Here is a 21001-nt window from a genome sequence, read left to right as displayed (position 1 = left end):
ATTTTGTTTGACAGTCTCTCTTGTATTTATGGCTTGCACTTCTTGAATTTTTAAGGGAGATTCCATCCAACTTTTTCTCGACCATTCATGGAAATTCAATGTCACTTGATCAATTAATGTATATGCTTCTTCTACACTCTTGTTCATAAAAGAACCTTCAACTAATGAATCTAACAAACACTTATCTGAAAAAGAAATTCCCCTATAGAATATGTGCAAAGTCAATCATTTCTTCAAACCATGATGAGGGCACTATCTTTGAAGACTCTTGAATCTATCTCATCCTTCAAATAGTGATTCTCCATGTGCCTGAGCAAAATTGGTGATGCAATTCCTCATATAAATTATTCTACTTGGAGAAAAAAAATGATTCAGAAATTGTTTCTCCAATTGTTCCCAACTTGTGATGCTTTGAGGACGGAGAGTATATAACCAAGTCCTTGCTTTATCCTTGATGCTACAAGGAAATGTCATCAATCAAACTACATCTGCTGACACTCCTTCACAATTCACCATATCACAAAGCTCTAGAAATGTCTCAAGGTGCAGATAAGGACTTTCTGATACTTCTCCTCCAAATTTGTGACCTTGTATCATGAAAATTAACTCTGAGTCTAGTTGAAAACTTTCTGTTTTAATATAAGGCTGCACAATGGGAGACATAAATCTTGCAGAAATGGATGCAGAGAAATCTCTTAAGGGCATGTTTGACATGTTAGTGCTCATCGATATCTAAGAAAAAATTATAAGAAAAAACAAAAATGAAGAACTAAAGACAAGAAATAAAATTCATAATGAAAACAAGAAAGAAAATGCAAAAGGAAAAAAAGAAAAATGTCTAGAATAACTCATATGCTAATCAACTAATGTTAATCGAAAACAGTCCTGGCAATGGCGCCAAAAACTTGTTACGTCACCGCAAGTGTACAATTTCATCGTCAGTAATAAAAGAATATCGAATTCACAGAGACTGTTGATTAAGCACTAGTTAATTTCGCACGGCGAATTATCTAGACTATCTAAAGTGATTAACCAATGCTAGACAGAAAGAAAAAAAGAAATGAGAGAGTAAAGATCGTAAGTGGATGAAAGGTGATAGATACTAGGATTTAGGTTTCGTTGCGATGCTAGTTAATGTCTCAATGCATTGTTCATTTACCTAACTCCATGCTTACATTTGTGTAGAAATTGCAACTAGAGTCCGATACAACCCTGCGAAGATTACACCGAAGAGTTTACACAAGTTCTACCGCCATTAAGTAGAAGAGGTAATTTAGGAAATCCGATTATAGGGAGCATCGGTCCTACGTTCCTAGATTACATAGATCATTTCCTAACGATAGATTAATGCAATTAAGTAGAGGATATAATTTAGGAAGTCTGATTATAGGGATCATCCTTCTGTCACAAGGGCCCACGGTCCTACGTTCCTAGATTACACAGATCACTTCCTAACATTAATTTGGGAGAATCCTCTAAACTCTAATTAGTTTTCCTAGTAGAGAGTTGATCCTCGTTTCAAGGAAACGCCGTAGAAAGTAAGGGATGTAGGGGATCGGTGGCCGGCTTGAAGGGGGGTTGGATAGACGGCACCCCCAAATCGATTACTTCCTACACTTATTAGTATGCGTAGCGGAAATACAAACTAACTACAAATATGAAAGCTAAACACTAAAACTAAGAAAGGAAAGGAAATGCAAACCGCTAACACATTTGTTTACGTGGTTCGGAGATAACTTGCTCCTACTCCATGGCGTGTCCATAAGGTGGACGATCCCTCAATCCGTCGGTGGATTAATCCCCGGTAAACTCCGGCTAGCTCAACCTCCTTGTGGGTGAAGTGTTGGTTAGTCCTAGGAAAACGTACCGGTTCCACTGTACAAAAAATTTTGTACAAGTGTCGAACGTTTCCTTAAATAACCTATTGTGTTCTTTAGAAGTTAAATTAGGAATCACAGACGAAACTTAAAATCATTGATTCCAAATTTAACTTATCTGTTCTTAATGGTTTAGATTTGAATCGCAAGCGGAACTTAACACTATTGATTCAAATCCACCTATGTTATTAATTTCATTAAATATTAATTTCCAAAATTGGCTTCCAAGACTACATGGCGAGGCACATGGGCTTCTTGGATATGGGAGCAACCACCACCGCCTAGACAAAGTCTTTTAAGGAAAGCTAATATTTAATTTCCTTAAATAACTCTAGGTTAACCAAAAAGAACAATCGAATCACAAATTTGAAAAAGAAGAAAACACAAACTCGAAAAACTAATTCGAAAAACTAGATCTAATTGCCTCTTGTGTTTGGAATTCATACAAGGAAAAATAAACTAGCATGATGTGGAAAATAAATACTAGTAATAGCTTTCTTTGTAAACTTTAATGACCTCTTGATCTTCTACCGTATTCCTCTTCTAACCTCGGACGTTGTGTGGGCAACGATCTTCCGAGATGAGAACCACCAAGCACCTTCTTCTTCCTTGTAGGTTTCGGCCACCAAGATATCTTCATAAAAAGATGAGGTTCGACCACCACCAAGCTCCAAGGAATGCTAGGAAACAAAGCCTCCTTCTTCTTCTTCTTCCTCAAGTAAAATCCGGCCACCAACCATGCTCCTAGAGAAGTTACCGCCGGCCACAAGAAGAAGAGAAGAGGGAGAAGCTAGGGTCGGCCACCAAAGAAGAAAAGAGAGGAAGAATAGAATAGAGTCGTTAGCCATTAAGGCACCTCTACCCCCTCTTTTATAATCCTTGGTTTTGGCAAATAAGGAAATTTTAATAAAAACTTCCTTAATTTTTTTTTTGCCATGAAAAATAAAAATTATTTTAATTAAAAAACAATTTTCTTCTCTTAATAATAATGGCCGGCCACCACAAGCTATAAACAAGGAAAGTTTTAATTAATTAAAACTTCCTAATTTGTCTCCAGAAATTTATAAAAATTTCTCCAATAATTTTAATCCCTTCATGGTTAGTAAAAAGGAAATTTTATAAACTAAATCTTTCTTTTAAACATGTGGATAATTTCCAAAAAGGAAAGTTATCTCTAAAAATTAAAATCTCTTTTCAATCTACAAATAAGGAAAGATATCAAATCTTTTCTTAATCTTTTGTAGAAACTAATATAAGAGAATATTTAATTTTTAAGCTCTCTTTTAAAACATAAACATGGTTAAAAAAGGAAAGTTTTCTCAAAATTAAAATCTCCTTTCAATCTACAAATAAGGAAAGATTTCAAATCTTTTCTTAATCTTTTGTAGAAAGCTATAAAAGGAAAGATTTAAAATTTAAACTCTCTTTTTTAAAACCATGATATCCACATAAGAAATAATTTTAATAAAAATTCCTTTTAATTTTCTAGTGGCCGGCCACCTAAGCTCGGGACCCAAGCTTTGGCCGGCCACCAACTTGGCTCAACCTTTGGGTCTTGGCCGGCCCTAGCTTGGGTTCCAAGCTAGCTTGGCTGGCCACAAAAAGTGGGTAAGAAGGTGGGTATGTGGTGGGTATAAATCTCTATATACAAGAGGCTACGATAGGGACCGAGAGGAGGAATTGGTTTTGATCTCCCGATGAAATTAAGCTTCCCGTGTTCGCCCCGAACACACAACTTAACTTCATCAATAATAATTCATACCACTAAAGAATTATTATTGAACTACTGCACCAATCTCAAATTACATTTTTGGGCTCCTTCTTATTATGAGTGTGTTAGTCTCCCTGTGTTTAAGATGTCGAATGTCCACTAATTAAGTGAGTTACTGACAATTCATTTAATTAATATCTTAGTCCAAGAGTAGTACCACTCAACCTTATCGTCATGTCGGACTAAGTCCACCTGCAGGGTTTAATATGACAATCTTTATGAGCTCCTCTTGGGGACATTATCAACCTAGATTACTAGGACACAGTTTCCTTCTATAATCAATAAGTCACACTATAAGTAACATCATTTCCCAACTTATTGAGCTTATTGGGTTTAACATGACAATCTTTATGAGCTCCTCTTGGGGACATTATCAACCTAAATTACTAGGACACAGTTTCCTTCTATAATCAACAAGTCACACTATAAGTAACATCATTTCCCAACTTATCGGGCTTATTGATTTATCGAACTAAATCTCACCCATTGATAAATTAAAAAAATAAATATCAAATATATGTGTTGGTTATTATATTAGGATTAAGAGCACACACTTCCATAATAATTAAGGTCTAGTTCTTTTATTAAATCAGTATAAAAAGAACTTACCTTAAATGGTCCTGCTCAATACACTTAAAGTGTACTAGTGTAATTTATTAGTCAAGATAAACTAATGCCTAATTACATTACGACTATTCCAATGGTTTGTTCCTTTCCATCTTAGTCGTGAGCTACTGTTTATAATTTATAAAAAACCGATAACACAATCTTCTGTGTGTGACACCACACACTATGTTATCTACAATATAAATTAATTGAACATCTACATTTGGTATATATAAATGTAGACACTTGACCAATGTGATTCTTATAAATGTTTATACAAAAGCTAGGCTTTTAGTATACATTCCAACATGGAGAAACCTCACCATAACTCCAACCAAGACCTCTTGGCACACAAAGATCTCTTGAGCACAAAAGACTTCTAATTAGACTTTAACCAAGTCTAATTTCGTCAGAGATAACCAAGCTTTCAAGCCTTGGTTATATAGGCCGCGGGTTGAAAACCCCGCCTACCAGTCGACTGCTAAAACATGCAGTCGACTGCCCTCTGTGGAAATTCGACCGTTATATCCCAACAGCTCGATACCAGTCGACTACTAAACTAGCAGTCGACTGCTCCACACTAACCGAACAAACAGAAGCATTCTGTTCGCTCCTAGTCCACTGCACGGTCGAATCACCAGTCGACTGCTAAAACATGCAGTCGACTGCTACAGTACTGCTATAGTAAAATCCTAAAACTAGGATTTTACTCCGAGTACAATCTCTCATGCACTCGTACCCTCACCCTTATGACTCACTTGACGCTTCTTTGCAGCCTTGACCTCTTGCCTTCAAGCCTACTTCCTTTGGCTCTCGTCCCTCGGATGCATTCAATCCCACGGCTCGTCCCCAATGTCATCCTTCGCGTATGCCTCGAAGTTGCTTCCCTCGGCCCTTGTCCTCGCTGCCTTGTCAACGGTCCCTCGGATGCTCTATCCTTCACCGGACCCGAAGCCATCAACCTGAGTCACATGTGTATCCTGCATACCTGCACACTCACATACACATATTAAATAACAAGGGTGAACCTAACTTAAACTCTTTGCCCAAACACCAAAACACATGGTCTCACGGACCATTGGGATTGCTCCAACAAGGGATACCTTCTATCACAAGGTCCCATGATCTTACATTCCAGGGCTCTTCCTTTACATGGTAATCTAAACCCTACATCTGCATGGATTGACCTCATACACATCTCGTCAAACGCACACAAGGCACAACACACATAGATGATGATATAAGCACTTCATTGCATAAGAAAATGTCCAAATACATAGTTCATACATTCACAATCACATCACAACTACTTCCTACATCCTAGATCTAGAGATCTACTCCATAGCAAAGGATTTACAAATAAGAGACAAGAAATTAAGCATTACACACTCCAAAACAAGGGATAGAGAAGAGAGTAATGCTTATCTATGATCCGTCGGTCTTCTTACTTGTAAAGCTTGCTCCGAAGGTGGACGGATTGGCGAAGATGGAAGGAGATCTAGGGCCTCCCCAAAGGGGAGAACCCTTTCCCAAGTAATGGGGAAGAGCCCCAAGCCAAAGATCCGTGAAAAGGGGAGAACAACCCCTTTTATAGAGCAGGGCATGACCACCACACGGCCCGTGACATGACCATGTGGATCTCACACGACCTGGAGGTGTCTGCTCTCGGCCAGGGTCACACGGTCGTGTGGCCTTCACACGGTCATGCCATGCTCCCTCTCTGGATGGCTTACACGACTGTGTGCCTCACACGGCTGTGCCAATCTTGGCCTCTGGAAATGTTACATGGTCGTGTGGCACGCACGGCCTAGCAATGCTTGGTCTCTGGAAATGTTGCATGATCGTGTAGATCTACACGGCCGTGTGCTGGATACACTGCTGGGGTGTCATGGTCGGTCTGCACCACATGGCCATTGTTAGAGTGTATACTGAAAGCCTAAGCTTTTGTAAATATTTATTTTGAATAAAGAATCACATTTGGTTAAATTATCTACATTTGTTCAATTAATTTATATTGTAGATAACATAGTATGTGGTGTCACATATAGAAGATAATGTTATCAGTACCTTATAAATTATAAACAGTAGCTCACGACCAAAATGAAAAGGAACAAACCATTGGAAGGTCATAGTGTAATTAGATAATAGTTTATCTTAACTATATAATTACACTAGTACACTTAGAGTGTATTGAGTAGGACCATCAGAGGTCGTTTCTTTTATACTGACTTTATAAAGGAACAAAGACCTCAGTTATTATGGAAGTGTGTGCTCTTAATCCTAATATAATAACAAGCACATATATTTGATATTTATTTCTTTAATTTATCAATGGGTGAGATTTAGTTTGATAAATCAATAAGCCCGATAAGTTGGGAAATGATATCACTTATAGTGTGTGTTGTTGATTATAGAAGAAATTGTGTCCTAGTGATCTAGGTTGATAATGCCCCCAAGAAGAGCTCATAAGGATTGTCATGTTAAACCTTGCAGGTGGACTTAGTCCGACATGACGATAAAGTTTAGTGGTACTATTCTTGGACTAAGATATTAATTAAATGAGTTGTCAGTAACTCACTTAATTAGTGGGCATTCGACATCTTAAACGCATGGAGACTAATACACTCATAATAAGAAGGAGCCCAAAAATATAATTTGGGATTGGTGTGGTAGTTCAATAATAGTTCTCTAGTGGAATGAATTATTATTGATAAAATTAAGTTGTGTGTTCGGGGCGAACACGGGATGCTTAATTTTATCGGGAGACCAAAATCAATTCCTCCTCTCGGTCCCTATCGTAGCCTCTTATTTATAGAGTACTATACCTACCTATACTCACCATCATACTCATGTTGTAGGGGTCGGCCAAGCTAGCTTGTGGATCAAGCTAGGGCCGGCCAAGCCTTGGTCCATAGGTGGCCGGCCCTAGCTTGAACCCAAGCTTAGGTGGTCGGCCCTATTAAATTAAAAAAGAATTTTAATTTTAAATTTTTCTTATGTGAAAGATATAATTTATTGGAGAGATTAAAAATTAAAATATCTCTTTTATAAGGTTCTACAAAAGATTAAAGAAAGTGTGAGATCTCGAAAAAATTTAATTAATAGGGTTATTTGGAAAATAACCTTATAGAATTTTTCTGGAATTTTTAGAAATTTTCTGGGAATTTTTCTGAGCTCGTACGGAGGGTTTTGAGGGGATCGATCGGCGGGTTCGGATAAAGCCTGTTTGGGATACCGTTTAAGTGAGGAAATGTTTTAAATTATATAAATCCTTTTTCCCTTATTTCCTCCCCCAAATTGTCGATTACCCGAACTCCTTCCCCTCTTCCTCCCCGATCCCCTTCCTCTGTTCTCTCTTGCGGACGAAGCAAAGCCGACGGTTCCGGCGGCTGTCGACCTTGACGGAAACCAGTGGAGTCACCGAAGCTTGCTGGAGCACGACGGGACTGGTGGAGTACAGATCTCCTTCGGTCGAGGGGTTGCGGTTCGGTGGATTCAACCATCGATCGTCGACGATACGACAACTAGGGCACGGCGGGGGGTTGATTCGTGTCGTCTCCTAGCCAATCGACCTTCCCTTTCCTCTCCTCGCGTTGCTCACAGTGCGATCCACCCCTTCATTGTCCAGATTTGGATCGAGAGACGCCACCGAGCAACGATCTTGGAGGTAAGGCATCGCCGGATCTTTGGTGGATTCAAAGGTTCGTTAGGTCAGAGTTCTTCCGGCATTGATTCTTCTTGTGATGGTATTTCCTCTTGAGCAGATCTTGCACCTCCTGTTCTTGTGGTGGATTGGGAGATTCGGTTGAGGATGGAGGTGTGCTTGAGCTATCGGGCAATGCCTAGAAGAGTTGCTACTGGATCTGTGATCTCCATTTCTTGATCTCACTTTGAGCTGATCAGTGAGGGAAGATTTTGGCAAATTGAGTGTTGTGGATCAACAAGTGCGGCTGTGAGGTTCTGATCTGTTCTGTTCTGTTCTGTGGAATTGTGATCGTGAGGTATTTCCTTGCTGACAGCACTCCGACCAGCAATAGTATCGGCTGGGATTCGAGGTAAGGTGTAGGGTAATTGTTTCATGTGTTGAGGAATTAGATTCATGTATTGGATTAGGACTACATTGGATTAATCCATGATTAGTTGTATGAGGTAGTTGATATATGATGTGTAGATCATGATTGGATTTGATTATTTTAGATGGATGATTATGTGTAGGTTTGATTGGAGGTTGTAATTGGTTAGTTGATTATGATTAGATATATTTGCTTAGGTTTAATCTAATGGAATGATTAGGGTTAAGACAATTAACCCTAGTCAACTATTGAGTTTTAATTTAAGTTTATATTTCTAATCTAATTGGTGATTAGGGATTAGGTAACTAACCCTAATTGACCGTTAGGTTTAATTATGTAGATTGAGGTTGTGTGATTAGGGTTTTGCCCTAATTTAGTTTTAGGAATTTTATTTAGCTATTCATTTGGATTTAGCTAAATAAAATATATATTGTTTGTTTGACACAGGACTCTGATTCGAGACAGACGTCTTGACCTTGGATTGCTTGATCATACCTTCTATTGGAGGCGGGTACCCTTTGACTTATCTCTTGATAGTGTCTTATGATATGTGCAGTTTATATATACTTACTAGTGTTGGTAGTTAGTATTTCCTTGGTTTAGTTTAGTTGATACCTATCATGTTTCTACTGTTAGTTGCTTTACATTAGAACTGGATGCTTTATCTTTTGTCATGTGTATTTGTTGGAACCCCAAGGTTGTTTTGGTGTGAACAACAAGTTAAGTTAGGTCCTGCGTTGTATTTAACCTTGTGTCTAAGTGTGCAGGAACTTAGGAGCACAGGTACTCGAGCGGAAGACGCAGCTAGCGAGAAGGACGGCAGTCCGAGGGACGAGGTGCTGCGGAAGAGTACCCCGGTGGACGAGAAGGAAGCGTGTGGTGGTTCCGAGGGACGAAAGCCGGAGCGGAAGATTGCTCGGGGAGCAAGAGACGCAGCTAGCGAGAAGGTCGGCACAGGGTGCGACCGAGGGACGAAGACTGCGGATGAGTACGCTGGTGGACGAGAAGGAAACACGCAGTGATTCCGAGGGACGAGAAGCCGGAGCGGAAGGCTGCTCGAGAAGACCGGAAGTTGGGTTCAGGTGAGCCCTATTCCGGATGGCAGAGATCACCCAAGTAAGCGGATCCGAAGCGGAAGACTCGGACCGAGGCGGGACTGAAACGGAGCAGAGGTCCCGAACGCCAAAGTCAACCAGAGTTGACTTTTTGCTCCGGGGCGCCCGGAACTGTCCGGGGCGCTCGGAGCAGCCCGGGGCGCCCGGAACGTGAAGTTTGACCAGAACGCATCTTTTGCGTTCTGGACGTTGGGGGATAAAGTTTTATCCCCCCAGGGCGCCCGGAACCCTTCCAGGCGCCCCGACCAAGGCTATAAATATAGCCTTGGTCCAGAAGCTTTTCAATGAACTCACTGATTGTAAATCCAGTGCTTGCACGCTCTCTTTTAGTCTAAGCTTCTGTTTTCTGCACTACATTGTTGTACGAGGCTTCTCCGCCTGAAGGAGTTTTATTGAGCTTAATTTTCCTTGGATTAACAACCACATCGGTTGTAACCAAGTAAATACTTTTGCCTCGCTTTTTCTTTATGCTTTTAATTTACTGCTTAGTTTATTTATGCAAGTGTTAGCTTAAAGAGTTCGAGGAGGGTTGGTTTCTTTTTGTGTTAGCAGGATATCCAACAACCCCCTCCTAGCCGGCCCAACGGTCCTACAGTATCTATGTTTATAGAGATGGATATGTATAGTTATAGTGCTCCACTATACTGGATTAGTTGCTTTACATGTTTGATACATGCTCTTGGATTTATGATACTTATATCATTGTTATATGTGATGTTCTTGGACTTATGCTGTTTATATCATGGTTATATATATATATGTTTACCTTTTTGGCACACACATATATGGAGGAGGCTATGTTCAGGTATGACATATTTAGCATCATGCACCATCCTGCATGATTGCATGCTGGGCGATTGACGATTCCATTATTGTTGAGCTCGTCGACTGGCTACATGGACCTCTACACACGTGATCACTACATGGGTAGTGGCACAACACTTAGGGTGTGTATGGTAGGTTGCCCGGTGGTGCTCCGCTAGGACGCTCATGGGTAGCGTGACAGGAGCGTGGTAGCACGCCGGGGTCCCTCCCCGTCATTGCGTACCGGGAGATGAGAGCGTTACGCTCCCTCACTATGTTTGAGGTAGGAGGATAGGTGTACTCCGACAGCATCCCGTCCACTCGGTCACTCATCAGGGGTAGTGATGGCAGAGTGCACGGTTGTCACAGCCCTACCCACTCGGTCTCACCATTGTGTGTGAGACGGCTGAGCATGGCAGTAGGGGTGACCAGGACATGTCATTTGCATCATATGCACAGATTGCATTATTTATTATTGATGCATTTTGGTGTTTGCATATGATTGACATGCATACAGGTTATATGCTTCTGCTCTGACTATTTTTATCTGTGTATGTTCACAGTCAGTTGCACAAGCCTCGCAGGTGAGTACAGTTTATTTCAGTTATGCATTTTCTTATTATTCTTGCTATAGACTGTACTTTATGTCTATTGCTGGTTATTATAGTTTATTTCAGCTATGCATATCTGTTATATTGTTAGGAGACTGTACCATAGGTTGTACTGTTAGGAAACTGTACTGTAGGCTCTATGGTTTAGTGTACTGTACCATAGGATGTTACTGGTGGTTATATGTTGCTGTACATATCTATTGGATTACCTGCTGAGTTCTTCGAACTCACCCCGTTGTTACTATTTTTCAGGTTGAGGCCGTCAGGAGATATTCCAGTCGCTAGCCCTTTATCGCGAGGATTTCCTGTTGTCGGGGTCTGTTTTGTTTTTGCATCATATATACTTGTGATGTGGGTTTTGTATTGTGGACTTTATATCGAACACTTGGGTCTACTACTTTTAGTTTTCCGCTGCGGATATCTTCATTTCTTCATAGATTTGTTTTCTTCGTTGTAGTGGAGTAGGAGGTTTACATATATCTTCGAGGATTCTATATCGTTCTTTCTTTATATAACTGTGTGGATTGTTCATATTATATCTGTGTGGAAATGTTGAATATAACTGAGTGGATGTTTCTTATTTGTATTGTATTATTCCGGCCGTGTGTGGCCGAGGTATAGAGATATATGTATTCTGGATTCATATTGTCACCCGTACAGGGGAGATGCTGCCGAAATTTCTTCGGACAGGGACTACCTGGGGCGTGACAATATTTTTGGTATCAGAGCAATGTACACGATACTTGCTCTTCGTTTTGGATTTTCGAGGTTTATCTGATACCAATTTATTTGGTATCAGAGCGACTTTCTGATACTTGTCTCGTGTTCTGGAGTTTACGAGTTATTTGGATGTTTTCGGATTTGTACGGATTTTCGTCGACTTACTCGTTTCGGAATTTCGAGGTATTTTGACAAGGTTTTATTGGTTCTATTTGGGGCTAAGTAGCGACAGGATATCTCCAGACGGCAAATAGGTAAACTAGGTAACTTTATAGTTTTATACCCTGTAGTGATATCTGGGTAACATTTTGTTTATAGATATGACACCTACGCGTGTTCCGGTACCGAGACGTGGGCGACCACGTAAAAGGCCGATAGATTCTCCTGAGACAGAGTCTTCAGAGAGGTCTGCTAGGGCTGAGCCTGTCCGTCAGAGGCAGATTCCTCAGGGCATTGTGGGTACGTCTGCGTATCAGATCCCGATAGCTCCGACGTCAGAGGTACCTACCTCGACTGTACCACCAGTGGTACCACCGTCGGTATATTCAGCACCTCCCCCATTAGCTGTACCCGCAGAGTACCCGGCACCCTCTCTAGCTGTGCCTGCTACCGCGTACTCGGCACCGCAGACACATGTGCCGATTACTACATATTCGGCACCAGTACCAGCAACACCGGCTGTTTCTTACCCGGTACCACCCACCATACCTTCAGTGGCCCCTACATATGTCTATTCAGTAGTTCCGCCATCAGTACTACCCATAGGAGCAGTCCCAGTGGTTCTGCCCAGTGCTGCAACGATTCCCACTGACATAGTTACAGCACGTGCACGGATCCCAGCCTTAGCAGAGTCGGCGAAGAGCCGATTCACATTATTCCACGGGGAGACTGATCCGAGCATAGCTCAGTCCTGGATTGAGACTATGGAGCGGACATTCTTTTACATGGCCTGCTCCGAGTGGGAGAAGGCCGAGCTGGCTGCTTATCACCTGCGAGATGGGGCAGAGATCTGGTGGGACACACAGCGTTCCATTATAGGCGACCAGCATATTACCTGGACGAGATTTAGGGAGGCATTCGAGAGTCAGTATTTTCCCCGAGCATATCAGATGACTCTTCGGTAGGATTTTCTTAGTCTGCGGCAGAATAACCGCTCAGTGATGGAGTATAATGCTGAATTTAATCGGTTGGCCAGATTCTGTCCTGAGTTAGTTGCCGATGACAGATCTCGTATGCTTCAGTTTGTCCAGGGACTGGACGGGCATCTTCAGCTGAAGATTTCTGGTTTTAGTACTTCATCATACACCGAGACACTGGATAGAGCTCTCATGATTGAGTCTACTCATCGGAGAGTGAATGCAGATAAGAAGAGGAAGCAGACTGATCGGACTTCCGGACAGAGCCAGCAGCCACAGACTACTGGACAGCAGCATAGCAGTCGCACTCAGATGGGTCAGAGTACTTCTGGGTCATCTGGCCGACCCCAGAAGTCAGGACGATCTTCATTTGGACCTTCCCGCTCTGCCCAGCAGAACAGGAAACAGTCCACTGGTGACCCTTTCTGCACCAGATGCGGATCCCGAGATCACATCACCTCTGCGTGTACTTTGGGACAGTCAGTTTGCTATTACTGCAAACTGCCCGGGCACGTGAGCCAAGATTGTTCGCTGAAGACTCAGCATATAGCCTCCGGGGTTTCTGTTGCGGGAGGACATTTTGGTCAGTCCGGGACTCGGCGAGGGGGGCCGAAAGCCCAATCTTCGCCTGCAGCAGCTGCTTATGGCATTCAGGGTCAGGAGCGTTCTGGCGTCCTTATGGAGTCCCAGAGTTCTATTTCGGGACCTCAGCATCTGACCCAGGGACAGTATCAGTTGGAGCCTCAGCCATTGGCGCAGTATCAGTTACAGCCCCAGCCACCGGTTCAGTATATACTGCAGCCTATAGCCCCATCTCTGACTCAGTATCCAGTACCGACCCAGTGGCAGGCTCAGACTCCGACGCAGCAGCCTTTGGCAGTGCTACCGCCTCTACCACCGTCAGATACTGGACGAGTTCACGCGGTCACCAGAGAGGACGCACAGCGGGCCGACGGATCCGTTTTTCGCGGTACAGTTTTACTTTATGCATTTTCTGCTGATATGCTAATTGATACAGGTAGTTCACATTCTTTTATATCTTGTGCATTTATGAGAGAGATTGGTAGACTACCTTCTCATAGACCGCGATGACTGACAGTCTCCTTACCATCTGGTGATACCTTGAATGTCACTCAGGAGGTCAGAGGTTGCCCGTTAGATTTTGGTAGCATTATACTCACTGTAGATTTGTTAGTATTGGAAATAGTCGAGTTCGATATTATCCTTGGCATGGATTGGTTGTCTGCATACCATGCCACAGTTGATTGCCAGAAGAGGGTGGTTACTTTCCGACCTCCGAACCAACCCTCTTGGGATTTCACTGGCATCAGAGACGATGGGATATCGACCATTTCTGCGATACAGGCGCAGAAACTGCTATCACATGGATGTCAGGGATTTCTATTATCTTTGATTAATACTGACGACAGCAGTAGTTCTCAGCTCTCAGACGTTCCGGTGGTCCGAGAGTATCCAGACGTTTTTCCAGACGAGTTACCAGGTTTGCCTCCCCGAAGGCAAGTGGAGTTTGCTATTGAGCTGATTCCAGGGACTGCACCAACATCGAAAGCTCCTTATCGTATGGCACCGAAAGAGTTGGGCGAACTAAAGGTCCAACTCCAGGAGTTACTGGATAGGGGATTTATTCGCCCTAGTGTATCTCCGTGGGGGCCTCCAGTACTATTCGTCAAGAAGAAGGATGGTACTCTGAGGTTGTGCATCGATTACAGGCAGCTGAATGCAGTGACTATCAAGAGATTAAATCTCTTTCCTTATTTGTAGATTGGAAAGATATTTTATTTTTCTTCTTTGTAAATTATTCACATGTTGAAAAATTAAAATTTTAGAGATTTCTTTTTATCAACCATGAAGGGATTTTAAAGAGAAATTTTATTTTTCAAAATTTCCAAAGACAAATAAGGAATTTTAATTGTTGATTGAAAATTACCTTGTTTGCTCATCATGAGGTGGCCGGCCATGATATGATCAATTAGGAAATTTTATTTAATTTTTCTTAATTAATTCATGTCAAGGAAAGTTAAGGAAATTTTATTATAATTAAATTTCCTTAATTGCCAAAGCCAATGATTATAAAAGAGGGGGTTATGGGTGCCTTCAAGGTGAACAACCTCTATTATTTTCTCCCCCTTTTCTTCCTTGGAGTGGCCGGCTCTTCCCTTTCTTTTCTCTCCATCCATGTGGCCGAAACTCTCTTCTCTCTTGGAGATCAAGGTGTGGCCGGATTCTAGCTTGGAGAAGAATGAGAGAAAGCTTGCATCCCTTGGAGCATTGGTGGTGGTTTCTCTTCATCCTTGGAGGTGCTCTTGTTGTGGCCGAACCTTGCAAGGAGGAGAAGAAGGTGCTTTGGTGGTTTCTCATCTCGGAAGATCGTTGCCCACACAACGTCCGAGGTTAGAAGAGGAATATAGTAGAAGACCTAGAGGTTTTTGCTTGCAAAAGAAAAGGTATACCAGTATTTAATTTCCGCATCATACTAGTTTTATTTCTTTGTAAAAATACCAAATACAAGAGGCATGCGATTCTACTATTTCGAATTTGTTTTCGATGTTGTGTTCTTTTATTTTTTTTCCTTGTGATTTGATTGTTCTTTTTGGTTGACCTAAAGTTATTTAAGGAAATTAAATATTAGCTTTCCTTAAAAGGCTTTGTCTAGGCGGTGGTGGTTGTTCCCATATCCAAGAAGGTCATGTGCCTCGCCATGCAGTCCTGAAAGCCAATTTTGGAAATTAATATTTAATGGAATTAATAACCTAGGTGATTTGGATCGAAAGTGTTAAGTTCCGCAGGAGATCCAAGTCTAAACCTAAAAGAACAAATAAATTAAACTTTGGATCAAACGTGTTAAGTTCCGCAGGCGATCCAAGTTTAATTTAAAAGAACACATGGTAGGTAGGAAAAGGTTCAGACTTTTGTACAAAATTTTTGTACAGTGGAACCATTAGGTTTTCCTAGTAGCAACCAACAGCCATGTCATGCTCCCTCTCTGGTAAGGCTACACGGCCGGTCTGCACCACATGGTCGTGGCTTGAGTTGCCTCTGGTGGGGAAGCACGGTCGTGTGGGTCACACAGCCTTGGCTTGATTTCTTCCAAAGTTGTTCTCGCGTGCGTTCTTGCTCCATTTTCCCTCCAATATGTGTCTTGTCAATCAAAATATGCAAAGAGCATATCTCCGAACAGAAGATAATGGAAGCATGAGCTGTATTTAGTTTTATTAGGATTTTATTTTTGATCTAGTTACATGTATATTCCTTTTATGGAATATAGGATCGATGGATGTAAATATTATTTTATGTTCGATTTAGTTTACATGTACATTCTTTCGAGGAATATAGGATCGAAAAATTTAAAATTCTATTTATGTCACGGATCGAATCTTGCAAGGCGTGGAACCTTTTGAGGACCAGAGGCGCAGCGGAACAAGGAGCAAGATGGATGCGACAATTAGACCCGGTGGCAGTGGCCAAAGATGGCAGCAGCTAGGGATGACAACACACGGAGGACAACAATAGATAAAAGTCATAATAGTTGAAAATTAGTTTTTCTATTTATTGCTTTTATATTGTGCTGTGTGTGCATGTTAGTATACATGTTTAGTAGGTTAGCATAGTCAAAATTCCTCACTTTAAATAACTAAGTGGGAGAGGGATTTTAAATAAATTACACGGTCTCCATTACTGGTTTGTAAGTGATGCAAACAAGCTTGCGCGTTGGATCTGAGTGCCTTCCTCCATATCGGATGAGCTTGTTTGTGGATCACTAGAACAAACTTTCATTTTGGATGACTATAGGAAGTTAATTAAGAGCGTGTGATCTTCCCCATCGGAAGGGGCACAATCTTATTAATGGACTTAGTGTCAATTAATGGTATACACTTAGGCACGTCTAATAGTATCCTCCTCATCGGAGTCACTGCTATTATTCGTGTGACCAAAGGAAATCAACTATTAATTTTATTTGTCAAAAAGTTAGGTTGACAAGATAATAAAATTAATGGGTTAAACCCTCCTTTTACAAATGTTGAATTTGTATACGTCCACACTATCGTGGCATACAAAATTCACGGTGTTTTGAGGTGTTGGTTAATTTAAAATAGTATTGTTTGAGGAATCAATATTATTCTAAATTTAGAGTTCTGACCAAAAGTTATTTGTGATTCTTAGGATGACTTTCAATCCACTGGCCATCATACTAAAAGAGAACAGACTTACTGGTCCTAACTACATAGATTGGAAATGGAACCTGGACATTGTTCTTACTGCTGAAAGTTATAAGTTTGTACTGACTGAACCTTGCCATGATACACCCAATGGTGAATCTACCCAAGAGGAGATTGAGTATCATAGGAAATGGGTAAAAGCATATGAGATGGCGCGATATTACATTTTGGCTTCAATGTGAAATGTATTGCAACATCAGCATCAAGATTTACCAACAGCCTATGATATTATGAACAATCTCAAGGAACTCTTTGGTCACCGGGATCGGGCCTCTAGGCAAGAAGCCATGAGAAAGATAATGACGACCACCATGCAAGAGGGTACTCCCGTGAGGGATCATATCCTAAAGATGATGGCTTATCTAAATGAAATACAAATCCTAGGAGGAGAAATTGATGGGGAAACCCAGATCGATATGATCCTCCAAACGCTACCTAGAAGTTTTGAGTAATTCCGCCTGAATTACAATATGAATAAAAGGGTATATTCATTGGCGGAGCTACTGACAGAACTTCAGGCAGCAAAAGGTTTATTTCGTCACAATTCTCAGATTTACTATGCTGAAAATGGTTCTACTTCTAAACCGAAAGGAAAGAAGAAGAAGAAACAAGTTAGCTCAGCAAAGAAGGTGAATAAATCTCAGAGTACAGGACCTAAAGCTGGAGTGAAGAAGCCGAAGGGCAAGTGCTTCATCTGCAAGCAGTCAGGGCATTGGAAGGCGGACTGTCCTCGTAGGAATCAAAACAACAAAGGTATATCTCATGCTCTAGTTGTTGAAACATGTTTAGCGGTGTTATCTACCAGCACCTGGTGTGTAGATACGGGAGCCACTGATCATGTCTGCAATTCCTTGCAAGGGTTCCAGGAAACCCGACAACTAACTGAAGGAGAGATTACCGTCTACATGGGCAATGCTACTAAGGTGGCGGCTGTTGCAGTGGGAGACGTCTACTTATCTTTTAATAGGAATAGAAATTTGGTTTTAAGAAATTGTCTTTATGTACCCAGTTTTAGAAAGAATTTTATTCAGTTTCTAAACTGTTTTTGGATGGATATTCAGTTTCCTTTAGTAACGATGTGGTTATTAAGAGAAATAAAGTGATTATCTGTTCTGGTGCATTGGTTGGCAATTTATATACTTTAAATCCAATTTCTCCCACAAAGCAAAATATGAAAATTAATAACACATCTTCTAACTCAAATAAGAGAAAAGAACCTTCGGAAATGAACCAAGCATATCTTTGGCATCTAAGGCTTGGTCATATTAACTTAAGTAGGATTCAAAGGCTTATAGCCGATGGACTCTTGGGATCATTAGAGTTGGAAAATTTTTCAACTTGTGAATCTTGTTTGGAAGGTAAAATGACCAAGAGGCCTTTTAAGGCCAAGGGGTATAGAGCCAAAGAAGTGTTAGAATTGGTTCATTCTGATTTGTGTGGTCCTATGTCTATCCAGGCGAGAGGTAGTTTTGAATATTTTGTCTCTCTTATAGATGATTATTCAAGATAAGGATACATTTACCTAATGCACCGCAAGTCCGAGTGCTTTGATAAGTTCAAAGAGTACAAGGCTGATGTGGAGAAACGACTAGGTAAAAGTATCAAGACACTACGGTCTGATCGTGGTGGCGAATACCTCTTAGGAGAGTTTAGGAATTACTTATCAGAGGCTGGGATTCAATCCCAATTGTCCGCACCTGGTACACCCCAACAGAATGGTGTGGTAGAACGAAGGAATAGGACTCTTATTGAGATGGTTAGATCGATGATGAGTTATTCAGAATTACCAAATTCGTTTTCAGGATACGCTTTGGAAACGGCAGCGCACATTCTGAACTTAGTACCTTCTAAATCAGTTTCTTCTACTCCCACAGAATTGTGGAATGGGTGAAAACCCAGTCTAAGACATATTCGGATTTGGGGTAGTCCAGCACATGTGCTGAAACCAGATGCTGATAAGTTAGAATCTCGTACAGAAGTTTGTGTGTTTGTGGGTTATCCCAGAGGAACGAAAGGTGGTTTATTTTATAGCCCTAAAGACCAGAAAGTCATTGTTAGCACCAATGCCCAGTTTTTAGAAGAAGACTATATAATGGATCACAAGCCCAGTAGCAAAGTTGTTCTAGAAGAACTTAGAGAGGACACGTCTACTTTAGTACCAACAGTACAAGATGAAGTATCACAAGAGACTGCAACACGTGTCACACATGATACACAACCACAGACTGTAACGACCACCCTCCTTACCACTACTCTGAGGGTGACCGCTACTGATTCTGATAACTACACATAACTTGTACTACTTACTTTAACACTAGAGATACTTTAAACTATTTGAAACATATCGCATATCAGAACATGTCTCTAAATAGCAGCATAAAATTTCTTGATACATTTTTTTTTCTTTCTTGTTTATTTTTTTTACAGGATCAAACATGCAAATAAGTGAAGCAACAAGTAAGTATAACATATAGACAAATGAAGCTTAAGTATCTCTACTGTTTGCTACATCCTTTAATATCTTGCATTCATTTTATTCTACAACCGAACAGAAATAAAAGGAAGTCAATTAAACCTATTGCTCATTTATTGCACACAAATCCGAACATCACATGTTTTCCTTCCATAAAACAAATACTTCTACAAGAATGCAGATTTCTAGCATGCAAGCAGTTATCAAGAGAATAACTCCCAACTAGCAGTAACCAAAAACTAGCATGTACATAAGGATACTGAGCATATAACAAACCGAACCTCCCATGCAATTTCTTCCATAAAACAAAACTCATATAGAATACTAGCATGCACATAAGTTTATTGGGCATATAACAATCCGAACATCCCAGCAGATTAAAATTTCAGCAGTGATAAAGAAGTACTGAGCACATGAATTTGCCAATTTATTGATTCTAACACATAAACGAAGCAATTTAAAACAAATCCTTAGCATTGAAAAATAATTCCCTTTTAGCAGTAATCAACAGAACACTAGCAGTAACATTTCCAAAATCTTCCAATAAGGTCCCAAGCTTCCATTATCAGCCACCACACACACACAATCAACGTCTCCTTGTCGCCTTCCTCTATAACACTTTAGCTTTTCCTTTATTTTTATCTATATCTGCAGTAGGAGGAAAAGTAGTATCTATAAGCTAAAAGCTTAGTAAGTGCTTTCTACTCACAAAATCCGATAAGGAATGCATAAACATAAAAGAAAGCAGGGGGTACATGCTCAACATGAAAATAGCAAATAGAACTACATCATGCATCTCTAAAGGAAACAACCATTTAACTTGCTAGAATTTGCAACTGAGATAAAAGAGCTTGTTCTGTTTGTTTCCAAATTAATACTTTTATACTTTAAAATAATATTCAACTTTACTTGGGCCCGGCATTGTACCACTTTGCGCGCCTTTCTTAATGAGAATTGAGGTAGCTAATCCCAAAACCATTAAGACACTTCTAGACCTTATGTCTAGGGGAAACTTGGAGCCCATCCCTTGGACTTTGTGTCCGGTACATACCCTTTTAAAAGTAAAATACTTTTCTTTATATCCTTCTTTAAATACTTCTTCTAATAAAATGCCTTGGCATTTATTTGTGTGCTTTGATTCTAAATTCTGGAATTTAGGATCAGATTGTGACTTAGTCTTTCTTTACTTGCACTTCTCTCATTTATTCATTATACGAGAGATTCTAAAGCATATATCACTAATATAAGCCAGTACTTATTCAAACTAATCTCCACAGAGTTTTAAAAACAACTACACTACTGGTAAGTAACATGGTATATTGCAAACCGAATTTCAACAGTCAATAACAAAACTGCATGGAAAAGTTTTCCCTAGTTAGGCTCATGGCAGTAAAAGTTTTCACATCTCAAGCTTGTATAAACTAACCCTATTTCGAGTCTTAACAGACCCTTAATCATGCTGTAACTTGAAGGGAAATCTACTACTTAATCATGCTTGAATTGTAAGGTAAATACATCTAATTAGCATGTTGTGGTAATCAAGGAAAACCCTCAAAAATTTCTATCCGTGCACTAAA

General features: G+C 40.6%; 1 non-coding gene across 1 annotated transcript; it reads left to right on the top strand.

The window, feature by feature from the left end:
- Nucleotides 1–235: 235 nt before the first annotated feature.
- LOC121978861 lies at nucleotides 236–341 on the top strand. The gene has a single exon (XR_006111197.1). It is a non-coding gene; the product is annotated as a small nucleolar RNA R71 (small nucleolar RNA).
- Nucleotides 342–21001: the final 20660 nt, after the last annotated feature.

Source organism: Zingiber officinale, chromosome 4B (genome assembly GCF_018446385.1).
Source record: "Zingiber officinale cultivar Zhangliang chromosome 4B, Zo_v1.1, whole genome shotgun sequence".
NCBI classification, from domain to species: Eukaryota; Viridiplantae; Streptophyta; class Magnoliopsida; order Zingiberales; family Zingiberaceae; genus Zingiber; species Zingiber officinale.
This window is presented reverse-complemented; position numbering and strand designations above follow the sequence as displayed.